At 36.4% G+C, this 21403-nt stretch overlaps 1 protein-coding gene across 9 annotated transcripts in view; it reads right to left on the minus strand.

The window, feature by feature from the left end:
- SGMS1 (sphingomyelin synthase 1) overlaps positions 1-21403 on the minus strand; it is a 313773-nt gene that overhangs the window by 113283 nt on the left and 179087 nt on the right. For all 9 annotated transcript variants that reach the window (XM_074382520.1, XM_074382524.1, XM_010333308.3 and 6 more), the window contains one exon: positions 5721-5801. The gene's annotated coding sequence lies outside the window, so the exon portion shown is untranslated. The remainder of the gene's footprint in view (positions 1-5720; positions 5802-21403) is intronic.

The following is a 21403-nucleotide window of genomic DNA, read 5'->3' on the forward strand; positions in this document are numbered from 1 at the left end:
ATGTTCTACAAATGTTTGAAGAAAAAAAAGAGTCATCTTGATTGACTCTAAATACCTTATTTGAATTGTTGAATTGTTAACCTCTGATGAAGGTTGATATCTTCAATGAAGGAGAAAGACAGCAATGGAACAGTTGATAGGGAACTCTATCTCCCAAGATAAAAAGGAAGCTAAGCTGCATGTGAATGAGAGAGAGAGAGAAAGAGAGAGAGAGAGAGAGAGAGAGAGAGAGAGAGAGAAAGAGAGGTGTGTGTGTGTATTAGGCCCGAAAGAGAGAGGATAGTACCTAAAGAGAGAAAAAAGAGAAGAGTAGATCAGTTTAGGCTAACTTATTCTGCAGGAACAAAACGTCTCCAAATTCTGGAGGCTAACAATGGAGAGAGGTTTATTTCTGATTCCTGTCTGGCTCCTTGCAGATGCGCTGTGGCTAGACTCCATGTCCTCTTCATTCAAAGACCAGGGCAGAAGGAGCACCCCTAACTGGGGCATGCTAATCTCATGGCAAAGAAAAGAGAAGGATGGCAGAACAGGCCATAACTATTAAAGTTTCTGCTCATAAAAGACACAAATTATTGTCACTGACATTTCACTGGCCAAAATAAATCCTAGAGGATTTATTTGGCCAAGCTAGCCATGGGGCATCAGCCTTCTGTAGAGCGGGCAAGTATAATCCTTTCACAGGGATGGAAGGTGGGTAGAAAGGAGCAGCAAATGTTCTGAAAATAATATAAGCTACCACAAAAAGAATGGAAAACAGCTACAGCTGAGCTTTCTTCCCTCCTGTAATGATAGAAGTTGTCCTGTTACAAAAAGCAGTCCCTCTATTTCTGCAGTATTTTATGCTGTTCTCATAATCTTTCAGATACTGTCTCATTATCTTTACAACTATCCAAGGCCTCAGCAGTGCCTGAACTACAACACCAAATCTGGTGCTCTCTCACCCACCTTAGGGAAGTCAGCCTTTCAATCACCTTCGAAATGCAGAAAATCCTAGACTCTTCCTACAAAGGCTGTTAAAAGACTAAGTACAATGACATACAGAGGCTCCCCAATTTAGAATGAGGTTACATCCTGATAAGCCCACCATCAAAAATGCATTTAGTACACCTAACGTACTTAACAACATAGCTTAGCTGAGCCCACCTTAAACATGCTCAGAACACTTACATTAGCCCACAGTTGGGTAAAATAATCCAACAAAACGCCTGTTTATTAAACTATTGGATATTGTATTTAACTTATTGAATACTGTTGAAAGTTAAAATAAAATGTCTGTATGGGTACCTGAAGTACGGTTTCTACTGAATATGTATCTCTTTTGCACCAGCATAAAGTGAAAAATCATTAAGTTGAACCATTATAAATTGGAGACCATCTGTATTTAAAACTAACAAGCACAGACAGGTATAGTCATGCACTGCATAACAACGTTTTGCTCAACAAGTGACACACAAAAGACAGTGGTCCTGTAAGATTATATTTTTCCTGTACCTTTTCTATGTTTAGATACACAAATACTTATAATTTTGTTACAACTGCCTACAGTATTCAGTAGAGCAACATGCTATACAGGTTTGCAGCAGCCTAGGAGCAGCGAGCTATACCATAAGCCTAGGTTTGTAGTAGGCTACACCATCTAGATTTGTGTAAGTATACTCTATCATGTTGACACAACAAAATTGTCTGAGTACACATTTCTTAGAACACAGCCTTGTCATTAAGCAACTCAGTAAATATAAGGTATTATTATTAAATTATGACATGTGTCCCCAAACTCACTTTTCTAAATTGTCCTTACATTTTAATTATAAAAAATTTGTTAAATATCATTAAGTGTAGAAAATAAATTAATGAACTTTCCTTCATTTTTAAAAACCTCCACTCTGAGACAGTTTTTTCTACACACACACACACACACACACACACACACACACACACACACTTTTCCCATGACTTCAATTACTTGATAATGTTCTGGTTAGTTTCTTAAATCTCTCAAGAATTTTAAAAGATCTATTATTTCTTGAGCATTTGGAACTGTTTTATTTCTTCCAAAAATAAGAAAAATAAAGAACAATTGAAGATATTCAGAAACATTCATTTAAAGTACAACATAGATTCTAACATGATGCCCAACTAAGAATAAATTAAAGGCTTGGTATCAAAGACGCTCTATTTTCTTTTTCTAGCCCTAATTAGCAGTACTCTCCTTTCATTCATTCTAGGCTTTTCCCAAAATGTGATCTTCCTGTACTTTCTCTGCTCAAACTGTTCTTTCTACCTAGAGTGTCCCCCAAGCACTGCTCCTAACTCTGTTCAAAGGTTTCATCCAGATAACTGAATGAGTACACCATGATATTCATAAAGATGTTCATTACAGCACACTTTACAAAAATAAAAAGTTGAAAACAAAAATGTCCAGTAACAGGAAACCTTATAGACTATGTACACATGGAATGCTGTGTATCAACAATGATGTATATGTGTATTTATTGATGTGGCATCATCTTAATATATTGTCAACTGAAGCAGATTTCAAAACAATAGTAATAACTAGCCCCATGTTAGAGCAAAAATAAAGCGTGTATCTAATCTAGGCATAGAAAAGTCTGACAGAGTATTTTTTAAAAAGTTAATTGTTAACATTATCACTGGATAGTGATGATACTTATGAGTTTTTTACTTAACAGTTTTTGCATTTCTAAAGTTCCTTCCAATTAGCAATATTAACTTTTATAATTTCATAAAAGGTACTTGATAAAAAGGCATTCATCATTAAATATCTAATCCACATATCATCTATCCCTGAAATCCTCCCTGATCTAGCCCACTCCTCTTGCCACCCAGGTAATTTCTCTTTCTCTTCCATTTTCTGAGCATTTTATAACACCCACCACATTCAGTTTAAAATTAGTTTTGTTTTTTCAGGTTTGATTATCAACTCATAAAGGGCAGTAAGTCTATCTTATTTGTACTGAAATTTATTGTCAAAACCTAGGAGTCCCAGGTATCTAGAGTAAACTACTAAGTTTATTGATAAGAACATAATGCAAGGCTATAAAATTTACACATCTAAAGACAATACACCAGGAGGCTGAGGCAGGAGAATTGCCTGAACCCAGGAGGCGGAGGTTGCGGTGAGCCGAGATCGCGCCATTGCACTCCAGCCTGGGTAACAAGAGCGAAACTCCGTCTCAAAAAAAAAAAAAAAAAAAAAAAAGACTATACACCTAGCAGCTTTTTAATAAAAAATTCACCTATACAAAGGATGTATGGAAACAACATAAGGCCCATTCTGGTAAGAGAGATGATAATATAAATCAGAATGTTATCTCTATAATAAAATTTCTGTATTTTTCCATGTTTGCTTTCAAAGTACCAAAGACACACTTATTTAACTTAAGCCAAAGGTCATTATTTCATAATCTAAAAGCAAGTTTCTCAGATTTTAATCATGAGCTTCCTTTTGAAATGAACACAGATTACTTTTGCAATAATCCACGTCCATCCCCGACTCAGTGGGAACTATAAATACCTTTTGTTTTAAGAGGAAATCAGGGAAATTAATGTTTTACAATTATGTAAGTCTGACTCAAAGAGTTGACACAAGCAAATGTTTTTAAATATCCACGGCATTTTTGTAAGGTTCAATAAAGAATGTGTTTTGGGAACTAGGTGGGTGAGATTTAAAGCAAAACCAACCACCAAAATCTTAGCTGTTACTTAGCAATTTCAGGGTTCAATTGTTCCCTTCTAAAGGGCAAGTTAGAAAACAGAAGAAGTTGCTTCTAGAAGAAACACTGATATGTCTCATCCAGTTCCCTTTTTTTCATCCATTTCACTCTCTAATGTTTTAATCAAGCCAAGGTGAACTTTAAACTGCCCAGGTTTTGTTTTGTTTTTTCTCTCACCGTAGAGGCAATTTGATTTCCATTAAAACTTAATTTTTGAATAAAGCAAAGCTGTGTGCAATGCTTAGTTGGGAGGAATCCTGACTGCTTGTCTCTGCAGTGCCACTACCTGAAGGAATTTAAGATTTGAAGGAATATGGGGAAAGAAGAGAAGGAAATTCAATAGGCAGTGAGCAGACTGATTGCCAAGTATTAGCACTTGGAGTTGAGTTTAACAGCCAGAATAGGCAAGCGATGCCAGGAGTTCGTTATGAAGCTAAGACAACAACTCAAAAAAACTTGTCTAAATTATAAATTGGTTTTGGCATCTATTTTCAATTCCAGAAGCAATATGAGCATGGCGACTTAGGTTACAGCAAGCACTGACTCAAAACCAAACCTTGTTTTTATTAATCAAACGAAACTCTTAGCACCTGGGCTGAGACAAGTAATTAAAGAATTGTGGCTTAGAAATGTCTTCACAACAGGAAACGTACAATTAGTGGTGTGTTAAGAGTCACCTTATACCAGTCCACTAAAACCAATTGTTAAATTCTCAGGATTTTTAGCAAGCTGGTTGATAAACAGCCATTATTAAAAGTTAAATTATATAAATAAAATTAAAATAAATCATACTAAAAACAAAGGTAATAAGTACTCAAAACTCATCACTTCCTAATTATTTTGTCGTTAACCATGCTCTTGAGGTGATTTGCAACTACTGTCTCTGGTTGGTAGAAAACTATATAATGCTGTGCTACTGCGTAACACTTCCCAACCCTGCTTTCAGTGACTTTTTCTGGCAGTTTAAAATCAGGCACGGAAGGGGTATTTACTCCATGGAAAACTGCAAACATGACAACCCCTCTTTCTGACATTGCCAGCTTGTTAACATTGATCCACAGACACTACCTATAATGTTAATCACCACGGCTTGGCAACAGCTAAGGAACATGAGCTGGCCAATCTTTTGGGTCAGAATAAAGATCTATAAGTTAAAAATCATGATACAAATGTAAGGAAGAAAAGTAATTATGATTTATTGTGCCAGTAATTAAAGTGTAACTATAATGTGTAGTCGAAGCACAAAGTACTTTCCACAGTCTTTCATTTTATGAGAGATATTCTCAAATTCCATATACAGATAAGTCAACTGAGGTTCTGAGAGGTTGGGTAACTACTAAAAAGCACAAGAGCTAGAGTCAGGCCCAGGAATGTCTGACTTAAAAATATATGATCTTTCCACTAAGCTACCCCATATACTAACATTATTATTATCATAATGTAACCAAAATCAACCACATGTAACTGTAAGATAATTAGCAAACATTAGTAATAGCCTCTGATGTATGTAAAAGTGGCACACATGAAGAGGGATATGGAGAAGATGAAGATAAAGAACTCAATTTTAATTAGATTCACCAAATTCATTCATATTTACTTCAAAATATACCCACAAAAAATACCTGAGAAATGGAGCACAAGGAAACCACTAGGACCAAAAATATCTGCATATCAGAAGGGTTATTCCAAGCTTAATTTAAATTCTGACCATGTGCAGGGAATTCGCTTTTAATTCTTCAAATACTTATGCCCTGTCCACCAAATTGACATACTCAAAATGACACACTCTCTCAAGAAAGAATCATGCAAAAATAAGACTTAATTAAGTTAGCATCAATTGTTTAAAGTGTTTGGATATTTACTTTATAAAATAGTTTTTCTTTTGCACTCAAGTTATTTGACTATGCTATCCTTTTACCATGGCTCCTTAAAGAAAATTTACCCAGTAGTTAAAAGAATTCCAAAGGCCAACAAACATTAACTTACGGATTATTTAAAAACAGTCTTGTCATCTTGGCTTCCTATAAGCTACCAGCTTTTCCCATTGTTCCAGTACAGTTCCATCACCTGTTATAAGAAGAAATAATTAATTAGTTATATGTCTCAGAAAGGCCATTTTTGGATTTCCAATAGTCTCTTTTTTACAACCAAAACACATAGAAAATTACAGTGATCACTTCTCTTTTTTACCAAAAACAAAAAGGAAAGAGAAAATAACAATACACAAAATCGCCTTAAGAGAAAAAAATTTTAAGAGCAGTATTTCCACTATGAAGGACTCAGGTGGTGAACTCTTAAAATTTTGCCCTCCATTTTGTTTTCAGGAAGAGATACCTAGTCAGTTTCCTAGGACGCAACAGTATTAGAGTAACCCATTTTTCTCTCTCTATCTCTCTTCCCTAACCCCTTCTTACCTCTCCTCAAAAGTGAAAGACGAATGTGCCTGGAAGAACTGGATAAGGCACCAACTGATTTCCTGGCCTTGCTCTGAGCCAGGCAACCAAGGCCTCCCTTCAGTCCTCTCCCACACCTGGAGCCAGCTAATCTCCTCAGTAGGCAAGAGAGTGGTGCCTACTTCTGAGAGGGTGGGTCAGCTCTCCCGGTTCTAGCTTCTCTCTGGCTGCTACTGCAGGGTTAAGTCAGGGTTTCTGGGGTCAAATACATGTTTTAGTTTCAAAGGAGGAAACTAATACGATTGGGCCCTCCAACCCTGCTTTAACAGCAATTAAGCTGCTGGCTCTGTTGATTCCCACGTCAATCCTTGCTCTATTTCTCCAACTGTTTCAAACTTACAGGATGGTAAAGTTGTGTAATCAAGCAACCCAAACCACCACCATCTATCAAAAGGCACTACACATAGACAAAAAACTGTGGCCCAAAATCCTAACACTTACTAGTTATGCAACCTCACGAAAATCCATTCATCTTTTCCCAGCCTCATTTTCTTCATCTCTAGAAGATCATAAGTCTCTTAACAATACTGTGTGGTAATGAGGATTTAATAAAAGTCATAAACTGTCAAAGTCATGCATGCTTTGATCCAACAAAGGCATTATACCAGAACTATGGATACCAAATGCTTAATGATCAGAATTGCTATGCTATCCATATGTCCAATTCAACAAATAATGGAGATTCATATAATTCACAGAATAATAAAATATGCCCAGCAAAGGGCCTTTCTTTTTCCAAGAGAAGTCATTCAGAACAATGTGTTTACTTTTGTTTTTCCATTTTTTAGCATTTTAGAATAAGCAACCTGGGAATAGAACTTTTTGCTTTCTTTCCCTCCAGAGAAGAGTCCCAAATAAAAATACCTGACTTTTCCAGGTAGAATGCAACTATTGCTCATATTATGTGATAAACATGTGGCTCCAAGAAGATGACATTGATAAAACAGGAACCTAAGTTAACTTTAATCACCTGAAGCCTCAATCTTAATTCTGAGATGAGATTAATAATTGTAACATGGCTCCATGCATGCACTGAGGTACCATGAGAGGCAGTGTCACCTCAGTTACCTGAACAATAGAACGGAACCTTAAGTTATCCAAACCATAAAGGGATAGGGCAGTGGTAAGGATATTAAGAAAGGAGATGGAACAAACACAAAATAAATATAGAAAGCTTTCCTAGAAAGAAAGAACTTGCCAGCATCAATAAAAATAGTAAGGAAGAACTGAAGAGCCAAAGATCTATAGATTATATTCAACACTGAGAGGAACAAATTCATTGGCTAGCTATGGCTTTATATGCCTAGCCACTGACATGAGACCCTTTAAAAGCATGAGATACATGGTAAGGTTTTACATAGGTTGAAAATAAACAGGTTTGAACACCAGCTGTGCTGGTTTAATAGCAGTGTGATCTCCACCAAGTAATTTACTCCTTCTAAGGCTCAGTTATGTTTAAAAAAAAAAAAGATTCACCAGGTGAACACATACCAACTTTAAAACAGAAGTGCCAGAACTTAATGTTGAAAAACAGTACTCCTTGACCCCTTCCAAGTCACTGTCTTTGGGACTCACTCCAGTGATGCTGACTACTCAGAATAAGTACTCTTTTACCTTCAGAACCAGTGTGCAATGGTCGCAAGAACACATGTGTCATTACAGTTTAGTTTTCCATGATTTTAACAAAAACCACTTTATTTGCTATAATAGAAAATATTTTCAAAGATTACTTCAAAGAATCAAATTCATCCTCAAAGATGATAATTTTATACCACTGTGGTTATTCAAAAGAATTATAAGCAACTTCAACAACCAACTGTACTGAACTACCCATTTGGTGGATGACACTGTGCTGAGCACTGGAAGTGGGGAAGACGTTATAAGGTGATTGAGATGAAATTCATTTAAAATAATCCAGAACACTGGCAGCATCACTGGAATATAAGCAATTAGTTCAGTGGATGCCCTTACAGGAGAACAATCTGGATGTATGAACCCTGGCTGTGATTGTTACAAGCCCAGCACTTCCTAATCACGCTTCACATACAATGTTAAGATTCCACAACAGTCATGTGAAAACCTGGCTAAAACAAATACACTCCTTTTTGAACATTCACTTTTTACTCTAGGGCAAAGCCGAGCCTGCTCCCCTGGGGGCGGAATAAGACTGGCTGGCATCAAAATCAAGAGCATTCAAGAGCTAATGTTAAAATAAGGCTGGAGAAACTGAGGAAAAGTTCTTTTGGCCATGAGACACAGTTGTTTGATTGTTAGCCTCTTTCTCCAAATGAGTTAGTTCACTAAGAAGAATTTGGGCTTCCTCTATGCGAGACAGTGCCCTGTGGTCATTAAAGGTACGTGCTTTGCTGTCATATAGAACTATATTCTGCAACTAAGCTCTGAAGACCTTGAGCATGTTGTCTAATTTCTGTAAGCCTCAGTTTCCTTATCTATAGAATGGGAGCAACATCAGTACAATAACTAGATGTTGTTATATGGGTTAAAAGACATACCGTCTATATACAATTTAATAAAGCTCATGGCAAACAGTAAGTGCTCATTAAATGTTGTACCAGTGGGAAAAATACACTATCTTCATCCTTTGGGGGTAATACCAGTACTAATGTGAAGCCACAAAAAAGAGGTATCCCAATATATTCAACAGTGTTCTAGCCCACTTCACTAGGAGACCATGGAAGGGCTTGCGGTGATATTTCATGTAGTAATAAATGGCAAATTATCTGCTCTTACATCTGCGCATGTATCTTGGGAGCAAAATGAGAGTGGCAGCAGTATTCAGAGGCTTCTTGGCCAGTGGAAAATTCAGAAATGTTAACACCAGCCACATAAAAACAAAACTGAGTACCTTACTCAAGATTAATTAGCTAATAAATGGAAGAAGCTGAAATTCAAGCCTACACCGTCTAGCTTTAGGCCTTGTTCTTAATCAGTATACTATACTGTGCCCCTGGCAAAGAGGAGGAACAATGGCTAAAGACTAACTAGGACACAGGCCAGAAGAAGGTCATAAAAAAGTAAAAAAAAAAACACCCTACTGATGACTGAAGAAAATAGGAAGATAACACAAGAGTTACTGGGGCAAAAGAGTAAAAGCCACAAAACTTCTAATGATTCTAACCTAAAATTTACCAACACACCTTTAGCAAGACATCCTAAAAGGATGGCAAGGTGAAAGTGAACTGGTTTTATAATCCAGTGCTTGCTTAAAAAGACTAGTAATCAGAAGACACAAAAGCTGAGAAGACCTCATTTTGGTCCTTTATCGAAGCCATGCTATGATGTAGAAACACCTGTCTAGAGCAGAATGCTTCACATACACAAAATGCCTATTGACAAGGAAGGGCTCCAGCAGCATGAGAGTTGCCTCCTAAGGCAGGGTTTCCGGCCACCTTTTCACTGCATTTCAACAGTAAAGAAGAGGAGGAAAAGCCACCAGGGCTTTTGAATTCTCAGTAGGTCAGAAGGAAGGAAAAAAGCAGAAGGGATGAGAAACATACTGCTAGTTAAGTAGGTGAATGGACAGAGAGGAGAATAAGGATAAAGAGAAGCCATGTTACTGGCCAGTCTCAGATGTGTCAGACTCTAAAGTGGCCCCCTTGATCTCTGTCACTTCTTATCTAGGCCTTGCATAATTCCCTTCCCCTTTGGGGGCAGGTTTTGGACTTGCTTGTGGCAAAAGAATAAGGCAAAAATCACAGAATGTATGTGGATACGTTACACAAGACTGTAATGTCTACTCTGCTACAAGTTTCTCTCTTGCTGGTTTTGAAAGCATAGGCTGCCGTTTTGTGGGTTGCCTACTGAGAGAGCCTCATGAGGGCAATCTCCAGCTGACAGCAAGAAACCAATGCCCTAGTCAGGGAGCCCACGAAAAACTGAATTCTGCCAATCACACAGGCTTGGGAGCAAATCCTCCTCCTACCCAGCCTCAGATAAGACAGCAGCCATAGGTGATACCTTGACTGTGGCCTCATTAAATACCTAGCTAAGTCATTCCCAACCAACAGAAACTGTGAGATAATTCTGTGTATTGATTAAGCTGTTAAGTTTGTGCTAGATTGCTATGTAGCTATAGATAACTACTACAAATGGGAGGTGAAGGTCATGTCCCTGATGACACCACATGTCCTTCTGAGAGACGAAGGGGGAGAAAGAGGAAGCCCCAAGAGCCAGGGTGAGCAATTCTGCCTCTACATTATTATAAACCCTCCAATTCAACTCTCTCGAACTCAGACTCTCGGTTTCCTCCCTTAACACACAGACAGGTCCTCCCATCCTATTGTTGTCATTTGCAGGATATAATGAAACAGTGGCCAAAGAAATAGCAATCGTTTAAATGGTAATCAGGTTCCCTGGCTGGCCTGTAAAAGCTACTCAACATGCCAAACACTGGCACATTTAGAACAGTAAGAGAACTGTGACCATTATATGAGCTATATTATGACCCCATGTGGCATAAAATAATTTTGACAAAGGAATATTTAAAATGTGATAGATTGGACTTAAACACTGAATAAAACATGTTCTAAGAGACATTTTGGAGACTTGTTGGATTAGTGGTTTTGAGAACTGAATAAAAATTAAAACACCCAATTTTCAACTAAGTTTTTCTAATATGGGCTCCTTGAAAACCAAATGTAAATATTCTTACATTTTCTGAGCAAGCACCTGTAGCTTCGACAAAACAAGTAACAATCATTCTCAAAGATGAAACTAACCCAATGAACCAGAGACCTCTTATCGCAGCAGGCTATCTTTCCACAAGCAGAAACTGGTAGGGAAATCCTACAATCACATCATTTGAAAGCTTAGAAACACTCGTTAGTCTTTTAGTCCCAGACTCTCAGTTGTCAAATGATGACACATAGATCCAAAGACTTTAAGTGCCCTGTCCAGGGTCACTCCACAGCACAATGTAGGCCTCCTGTTTCCCAGGCTTCTTTATAATCAGACCTACCAAACTTAGGCTTCAACTGAGAGACAAAATCAATGGTAGCAAATATTCTGTGGGGGGAGAAAATAGTAACTAACATTTCATGACACTATAAAGCTCCTACAGTACATCTAAAAACTAAGCTCTGTGGCTAGAGGGAAAAATAGCACCACACAAACATTCATATGAAATGTTCAATCCAGTTTCAAAAGCAATGCACAATATTTTCTAAGTAAACTGAAATGCTCCCAAAATAGGCTGTCTTTTCTTCTGAATAATCTGCCTTTTAAAAAAATGAATCGGGAAGAAAATTTTTTTAAAGGCTGGCACAGAAACTTGTACAAGGATGTCTACTCCACTGCTTTATATATCCCTGTTCCTAAACTCAGCAATTCATTCAACAGGTATTTTGGGGGGCATCTGCAAGTCCAAAGCATTGTGGTAAGTGCTGTCTGGATACAAGCAAATGATGCTTACTAATATTTTCAGCACAAGTAACCATGTCTAAACAAGCAACCAACGCAGCAACAGAGATTTCCAGTATGTATTTTGGTAGGCTATTAGGAATGCAGACCACAGCTCTTTTCTCCTAGAAACTTCCATATTTAAAATAAATAGCAATTGGTTTTTCTGTGCAATGATATCGTCCCCAAGGTAGTAATGAGAGATATCAAAAAAGGGATTAAAACACTCCAGGTCACATCCCTCCAGAACTCCTGTTATAGTACTCTCCCAAAAGTCCAAATTAAATATATATATATTTAAATAAATATTTATATATATTAAATATTTATATATATACACACACACAAAAAAAAAAAGAAAGTGGCCTTTCACTCAACATTCTCCCTTCCAATCCTTTCCTCAGTACCAAGAATAAATATATGTTTAAAACAAATTAAAAGGAAATAAGGGCTTACTTTTCTCCATATAGCCAGCAGTTTTCTCTCCTCAACATGAACTTAAACCTCTACAGCTAATACTATTAGTGAACATTATTTAACTCTTCCATGTTTTAAATTAATCTGAATGCTTTGACATAATATTACTAAATAATACTAATGTCACTAAAAGTAAAAATAGCGCAAACTGACTGTTTACCACATGCTAGTCTTGTTCCTTTAGATATACATATTTCAGAAACATGGTCTCACTCTGTTGCTCAGGCCAGAGTGCACTGCACTCATTGCTCACTGCAGCCATGACCTCCTACCTCCTGGGCCTCAAGCAATTCTCCCATCTCAGCCTCCTGAGTAGCTGGGACTACAGGTGCATACTACCACACCCAGCTAATTTTTGTTTGTTCTTGTAGGTAGGGTCTCGCTATGTTGCCTATGCTGGTCTCAAACTCCAGGCTTCAAACAATCCTCCTCCCTGGCCTCCCAAAGCGTTGGGATTACAGGCATGAACCAACATGCTGGGCCTAGGCCCATTTCTAAATATTTTACATGTACTAATTTATTGAATCATGCCAATAGCACTCTAAGGCATGTTACCATTACTATCTTAGTTTTACAGATGAGGGAGCTAAAACAGAGTTACTAAACAAAACAGGATTGGTTGTTCGGCAAACGACATTGCATGAAAACGCATGCAATGCATCCAGTTGACATGGTGTTAGTGGGAAACCTCCACTCCCCCAGTTTCATTTGTAGAACTTTCCATTAACCTAATGGTTCAGACTTCTCTACCACCTTCTACCTGGTGGAGGAGAAATTAATTATGTGAACAGCGAGTCTGAGAGAAAGGCTAGCCTGCCCAGAGATGGAGTATATCCCAAGCTGTTTCCTTCTACATTCTGAGGGGGAAATCAGTCTCACTCAAGTATGAAATACCAGAAAACCCATTTAGCCAACCAGCTTCATTTCTAGATGTCTATATTTCAAATTACCATTGGTATATCCATTGGTCCCAAAATCATATGAGAAAAAAAGGCATCATTTAACTGTCCACCTCCCAAACTCTAACACAAATAATTATAATACCTAACAGGGTGGCAAGATATTTGAGAAAAAGGTAAATATTTCTTTTACAAAAAAGGAAACCAAAACTCAAAAGTACATAAGAACATAACCAATCCAGTCCAATAAGGTGTCTGCAGAGATCATGAATGAACTTGCTCCTCTAACTCACTATCAAGGGGCATCTTAAAGGACAAGGCTATTTATCTACTTTCTTTACCACGTAAGACCAGAAAATACTGTTTCCTTTCCAAATAAATAAAATGCACACAGATAATCTTTTCTGTTGGAGTATCTTAATTTAAAGTAGTAACAAATTCCTTAGCAATAGTCTCATTATTGTCACAAAGCATGCAAAGTATTTCAGTATTACACATTATCTTCCCAGTATGTCAAAGTCTGTATTTTTATCCATTGCATGGATACTTCTACCATAAAAAGTATAGTGACAAAAATGCTACTCACAACTCTGTAATAACAGAGGAATAAAAATGTCACCAATCTCTAAGTTTGTCATTTGATCTTTCCTATCACCCTCTCAATGCAGTGTTTCTTGTTTCAAAAATATATTTTTAAAAGGCATTCATTCTTTAACTTCCTTTTATTTTTATTTTCTTTAAATTATACTTTAATTTCTGGAATACATGGGCAGAATGTGCAGGTATGATTGGTTAAAGATTTTTAAAAAGGCATTCATTCAATAATACTGACTTTTTCTGGGGCAGAGTTTTTTTGTTTGCTTGCTTTTTTTTTTTTTGCTTTTAAGTTCAGGGGTAAATGTGCAGTTTTGTCATGTACGTAAACTTGTGTCCCGGGGGTTTGTTGTACAGATTATTTCATCATCCAAGTATTAAGCTCAGCATCCGTCAAGTATTCTTCCTGATGCTCTCCCTCCCCGACTGCTCCCCTCTGACAAGCTCCAGTGTGTGTTGTTCACCTGCATGTGTCCATGTGTTCTCATCATTCAGCTCCCAGTTGTGAGAATATGCAGTGTTTGGTTTTCTGTTCCTGTGTTAGTTTGCTAAGAATAACAGCCTCCAGCTCCATCCATGTCCCTGCAAAGGACATGATCTTGTTCTTTTTTATGGCTGCATAGTATTCCATGGTGTATATCTACTACATTTTCTTTATCCAGTCTATCGCTGACAGGCATTTAGGTTGATTCCATGTCTTTGCTATTGTGGATACTGCTGCAGTGAACATATGTGTGCATGTATCTTTAGAATAGAATAATTTATCTTCCTTTAGGTATATTCCCAGTAATGGGATGGCCGCGTTTCTTTAATGTGTGCAAGTTCCTTATAGATGCTGAATATCAGACCTTTGTCAAATGCAGAGTTTGCAAAACTTTTCTCCTATTATTTAGATTATCTGTTTCCTCTGTTGATAGTTTCTTTTGCTGTGCAGAAGCTCTTTAGTTTAATTAGATCTCATTTGTCAATTTTTGCTTTTGTTGAGATTGCTTTTGGCATCTTTTTCATGAAATCTTTGCCCGTGCCTATTTTAATGCAGATAATTTGAGCTTCCCACTTTACTATTCAAGCAGCACTTAATAAGAATGATTTCCTCAGTGTTCTCTGGGCAAAAATTTCAAAACAGAAAACAAATCACATTTATCTCATAAGCTTAAAATACCTACTTTTCTATAAATATATATAGTTAAAGTCAGTAAATCAACACTCGCAGCTGTAGTGAACAAACAGTAGCCAGACCAGTACTTAGACACTTTGACCTTTGCAACAACCCTAATGTAGGTAAGCCATCCGTATTTTCCAAAGAAAAGCCTGAAGTTCAGAAAAATACAGTGACATGCCTGAGTTAATGTATTTACTAAGTGACAAGGCTCAACTTTAAATACAGTTCTATTTGAGCCAGTTTGTGGTTTTTCTCCATTAGACCACTAACCGTGAAAACCAAAAATAACAACAACAACAAAATGTCTAAGTAGCCAGAGGAAAAAAGACATCATATAAAAATAATAAGAAGAATGATGGTAGACATCTCATTTGAAACAGGAGTCCAGAAAACAATAATCAACATCTGAAGAGAAAAGAAAAAAAAAGACTGCATGTCCACCTAGAATTCTATATACAACAAAAAATTCTTTTTAAAGATGAAGACATTTTCATACAAATGAAAACTGAGAAATTTGTTGCCAGTAGACCCACACTATAAGAAATGCTACAGGAACCCCTTCAAGCTAAAGCAAAATAATGCCAGATATAAATTTGAACCTATAGAAAGGAATGAGGAACTTTGGAAATAATACATGTGTATGTTAACATGAAAGACTATTTTTCTCTTAATTCCTTTAAAACATATATGACTAATACATACTATATTAAAAGTATAATATTGTATTATGTAGTTTGTAACATATACAGATATAAAATGTATGAAGACAACAGCACAACAGATGGGAAGAGACATATGAAACCATATTACTATAAGTTTCTTATATTTTACATGAAACAATACCATATTAATTCAAGGAAAATTTTTTACTTAGGATGAATATTGTAACCTGCAGAGAAACTGCAAAACAGCACTGCAAGAAAACTGAGAGAAATTAAAATGTAATACTAAAAAATATTCAATAAACAGAAGAAAATGAGATATAGAATTTTTTAAGTCTAAAGGATGGACACATAGGAAACAAGTTTATAATTACAGTAAATGTAAATAGACTTAACATTTTAATTAAAAGGCAGAAATCACCAGAATACATTTTAAAATGATTCCAAACTACACACTACCTATGGGCATTCATTCAATAATATTGAATGCATTAATTTTAAATAAATGCATTTTAAATACAAAGACACAGATAAACATGTAATAAAAGGATATACCAGTAGGAACTCAATATAAAAACCAGACAAAGATAATAAAAGAAGACTATATGACTCATAAAGCACACACGCAGAAATCCTCAGCAAAATACAGGGTTAGCATAAGGACAAATAGAGTAATTGATCAAAACAGAAACCACAACTAGACATACACATATACAAGCAAAAGATTTTCTGACCAAGATGTCAGAGTAATTCAGTGAGTGTAAGAATAACTTTTTTCAACAAATTGAGCAGAAACAAATATTCGTAGGGAAAGAAAAATGAATCCTGAATCCTACCTCACACTATTAACAAAAATTACTTAGTGGTTCATGCACCTGTAATCACAACTACTTAAGAGGTTGGGGTGAGAGGACCACTTGAGCCCAGGAGTTCATATCCATCCTGGGCAACATAGAAAGATCCCATTTATTTTAAAAAAGTAATTTGAAAGAGGTCATACAACTAATCATAAAAGTTAAAATTATAAAGTATTTATAAGAAAAGACAGGACAATGGCTTTGCAACATTGAGGTAGACAAAATACGAACAATAAAGAAAAACTAGCTAGTTGGACTTCATCAGTATCAAAACTGCTTTGGAAAGACACAGTTAAGAAAATAAAAAGACAACCACCAACTGGAAAAAATTCACCATATATGTATCTGACAAAAGACCTGTATCCAGAATACATAAAGAACTACCATAATTTAATTTTTGAAAAGTCACACAACCCAATTGTTAAAATAGGAAAAGATATGACAAGGTACTTCATAAACGAAGACACATGAATGGTCAATAAGTACATGAAAAAAAATTTCAACATCATTAGTCACTAAGGAAACAACAGGAATCCACAAGATACCGCTTTGCCCACACTAGAATAATTTTAAGAAGACTGAAAAAAGCAAGAGTTGGCAGACAGTTGGAGTACTTTAGAGCATCTCTAAGTTGCTAATGGGCATGTTGAATTATAAAGCCCTTTAGAAAAATGTTTGACAATTTTAAAATAAATTTTATATAAGATAAATAAGACAGACCCAAAATACATGAAAACTTGTGTCCCCAAAAAGACGTACAATAATGTTCACAGTAGTTATATTCATAATAGCCATCTGTAGACCATCCAAATGTCTATCAATAGGTGAGTAACTTCATACAATGGAATTCTACTCAAAAGCATAAAGGAACAATCTATTGATACATGCAATAAGAGTATGAATCCATAAGACATCAGCAAGTAGAGCAAAAGACATGAGGCGCATAAGCACACTCAGTGTAACTATGTATCTGAAGTTCTGAAAGAGGCAAAATCTATTGCTAGAATTGCACTCCCACTCATGTTTGCCTCTGGGATGGCACACCTGACTGAAAGTGGGCATAAGAGAACTTTTGGGGGTGACAGAGATGTTGGTTCACTAAACTATTCACTTCAAATTTGTACATTGTGCATTGTATAAATTATACCCAAATTTTAAAATATATCAAAAAATAATTTATTTGAATGAGTTCTGGAGGAGATATGGTCTCTCACAAGTCAAAAGTGTTTCTTTCTTCCCCTGGGGAACAACTTTTAAAGCCTCAAAAACAGAAGGTGTGTGTGTTTAATTTACGCATGTCATTTTTAAAAATATATACCCCATCAAAGCAAAGGAAAATGAACTATTTTCTGCTTCCTATCTAAATACTCTTTGAACATTTGTTCCAACCCAGGGGAATTAAAAGCAATCTGTCCTTTAGGTTTTGTTTAATTTTACTTCCCACATTAACAATTTAAAGGCAAAAATTTTTTCCCATTCTGTTGGTTGCCGATTCACTCTACTGTTTCTTTTGCCGTGCAGAAGCTGTGGAGTTTCATTAGGTCCCATTTGTCTATTTTGGCTTTTGTTGCCATTGCTTTTGGCATTTTGGTCATGAAGTCCTTGCCTACGCCTATGCCCTGAATGGTTTTGCCTAGATTTTCTTCTACAGTTTTTATGGTGTTAGGTCTGATGTTTAAGTCTTTAATCCATCTGGAGTTAATTTTGGTGTAAGGTGTCAGGAAGGGGTCCTGTTTCTGCTTTCTGCACATGGCTAGCCAGTTTTCCCAACACCATTTATTAAACAGGGAATCCTTTCCCCATTGCTTGTTTTTGTCAGGTTTGTTGAAGATCAGATGGTTGTGGGTATGTTGTATTTCCTCTGAGGCCTCTGTTCTGTTCCATTGGTCTATATCTCTGTTTTGGTACCAGTACTACGCTGTTTTGATTACTGCAGTCTACTCATCTGACAAGGGGCTGATATCCAGAATTTACAAAGAACTAAAACAGATCTACAAGAAAAAAACAAACAAGCCCATTCAAAAATGGGCAAAGGATATGAACAGATACTTTACAAAAGAAGACATACAGGAGGCCAACAAACATGAAAAAATGCTCATCATCACTGGTCATTAGAGAAATGCAAATCAAAACCACATTGAGATACCATCTCACACCAGTTAGAATGGTGATCATTAAAAAATCTGGAAACAACAGATGCTGGAGAGGATGTGGAGAAACAGGAACACTTGTACACTGTTGATGGGAATGTAAATTAATTCAACCACTGTGGAAGACAGTGTGGCGATTCCTCAAGGACCTAAAAATAGAAATCCCATTTGACCCTGCAATCCCATTACTGGATATATATCCAAAGGATTATAAATCATTCTACTATAAGGACACATGCACATGAATGTTCATTGCAGCACCGTTTACAATAGCAAAGACCTGGAACCAACCCAGATGCCCAACGATGATAGACTGGATAGGGAAAATGTGGTACATATACACCATGGAATGTTACGCAGCCATCAAAAACTATGAGTTCACGTCCTTTGTAGGGACATGGATGAACCTGGAAACCATCATTCTCAGCAAACTGACACAAGAGCAGAAAATCAAACACCACATGTTCTCACTCATAGGCGGGTGTTGAACAATGAGAACACATGGACACAGGGAGGGGAGCACTACACACTGGGGTCCGCTGGGGAGAAATGGGGGAGGGATGGCAGGGTGGGGAGGTGGGAAGAGATAGTATGGGGGAAATGACAGATACAGGCGAGGGGACGGAAGGCAGAAAACCACACTGCCATGTGTGTACCTATGCAACAATCTTGCATGTTCTTCACATGTACCCCAAAACTTAAAATGCGATTAAAAAAAAAAAAAACAATTTAAAGGCTGCTTTTACCAATTGAAAAGGAAAAAGACCCAAAAAGAAAATAAACTATAAAACACAAATCCAAGTTTTCTAATGTCTTATTCATTCTGTAATAATGCCTACTACATTTTAGGTAAGATGATAGTCATTAGAGAAATGTAATTTAAATTTTACACCCTAATGTTAAGATGCTTCTAAGTCTCGTGGAAGAGATATACATAAATAATTACCTTAAAGTGTAAATAAATGTTCTTGAATATAAATTGGTAAAGACCTCACTTGGGGAAAATATATCATTTCTTTCCTCTCTAAAATTATAATTTAATATTGATAAATATTATATAAGTAAATAAAATAAAGCCAGTTATTCCTTCTGGAGGAAACAACGATTTTAAGAAAAAATTATTTTATTAACTATCTCAATGTAAACATGTATTTCTTAGTTTAAAAATCTAACCCACATTTTTTCTGCTTCTTTTACAATTATTTTTTAGTTGACAAAAATTATACACATTTATCATGTATAACATCTGGGTTTGAAAAACAGATACATTGTGAAATAGCTAAATGGAACTAATTAACATATGCATTACCACACACATCATGTTTTGTGGTAAGAACACTTTAAATCTACTCTTTTATCAATTTTCAAGCATATGATATATGGTTATTTACTACAGTCATCATGAAGTACAACAGATATCTTGTCCATAGTCATTTTAAAGAAAATAATCCCAGGTGCAGCAAAGGAGACTAGGCAACTTGTCTTATACCAGTTCCTCATATCCTTCACCCCCAAATCCTAAAGCTGGTTCAAATGGGATAGGTTCCAGTGCAAATTAATCTGAAGGCTAGTCAGAAACTGTAGTGACTGGCTCAAAAATGAAGAGATGGGATGGATCAATTTCACAGTCTCAGGAATCCAAAATGGGAAACAAATTCTTTCCCTTCCATTTTCTCCTGAGCCTACTTTTGTCCCCCCACTGTATACTTGAAACTATCCATTTCAAAATCAACAATGACTTCCAACACTGCTGTATGCAGTAGTCAGTTTTCAGGCATTGCCTTTAGCCAGTAGTTAATTCTCAGTTGTCATTTAACAAAGACATGTCAGCAGCATGCAACACAGATGACCTCCTGCTGCTTCTTGAAACACTTTCTGCACTCACCCTTCAGAACACCACACAGTACTTTGTCGCCTTTCTTTCTCACACTCTTTTGAGGGCTCTCCCTTATTTCTGTAAGTGCCCAAGGGTTCACTGAATTCTCAGACCTCTTTCCTATCATCATTCACTCTCTAAATCAGTAGTTCCCAAGTGTTTTAGTTCTAAGATCCCTTTACACTTTAAAAAATTATTCAGGAAGGCAAAAAGTTCTTATTTATGAGGGTTATGTCTTCAGATAACTACTGTATTGGAAAACAGATAACATTTTAAAATATTTGTTAATTCATCTAAAAGCAAGAATAAACTCATTCACATGTGAACATAAAAAAAAAAAAAAATTGCCAGAGCAGTAGCTCACACCTGTAATCCTAACATTTTAGGAGCCAAGCAGGGAGGATAGCTTGAGCCCATGAGTTCAAGACCATCCTGGGCACCATATGGAGACCTCATCTCTACCAAAAAAAAAAAAAAAATCTGGGCATGGTGGTACACACCTATGGTCTCAGCTATTTGGGAGGCTGAGGCAGGAGGATCACTTGGGCCCAAGAGGTGGAGGCTGTAGTGAGCCATGATGGCTCCACTGCACTTGAGCCTGGGCAACAGAGCAAGACCTTGTCTCAAAAAAAAAAAAAAAATTAATAAAAAATTTATCTTCTAAAACAATATAAGAAGAGTATATTTTTTAACATTTTTGCAAATCTCTTTAAAAATGGCTTAAGAGAAAATCATGAATTTCCTTACTAATGTCTGCATTCAATCTATTGTGATACCATATACAGCCTCTGGAAAACTCTACTGTACACTAGAGAATGATTGTGAAAAAAGGGAAATAAAAATTAAAAGACATGTACAGACTAGGAGAAAATATTTGCAAAAGACATACTGATAAAGGCTTGTTATCCAAAATATTCAAATAACTTGATTTAAAAATGTGCTGAAGATCTTAACAGAGAAATCACCAAAGAAGACATATGGATGAAAAATACGCATATGAAAAGAGCTCCACATCATATGTCATCAGGGAAATGCAAATTAAGACAACAATAACATACCACTAGATGCCTATTGAAATTTTTTTCAGTCTTTAAATCTCACATGTAAAATGAGAATAGAGG

This window comes from Saimiri boliviensis, chromosome 12, assembly GCF_048565385.1.
Source record: "Saimiri boliviensis isolate mSaiBol1 chromosome 12, mSaiBol1.pri, whole genome shotgun sequence".
NCBI classification, from domain to species: Eukaryota; Metazoa; Chordata; class Mammalia; order Primates; family Cebidae; genus Saimiri; species Saimiri boliviensis.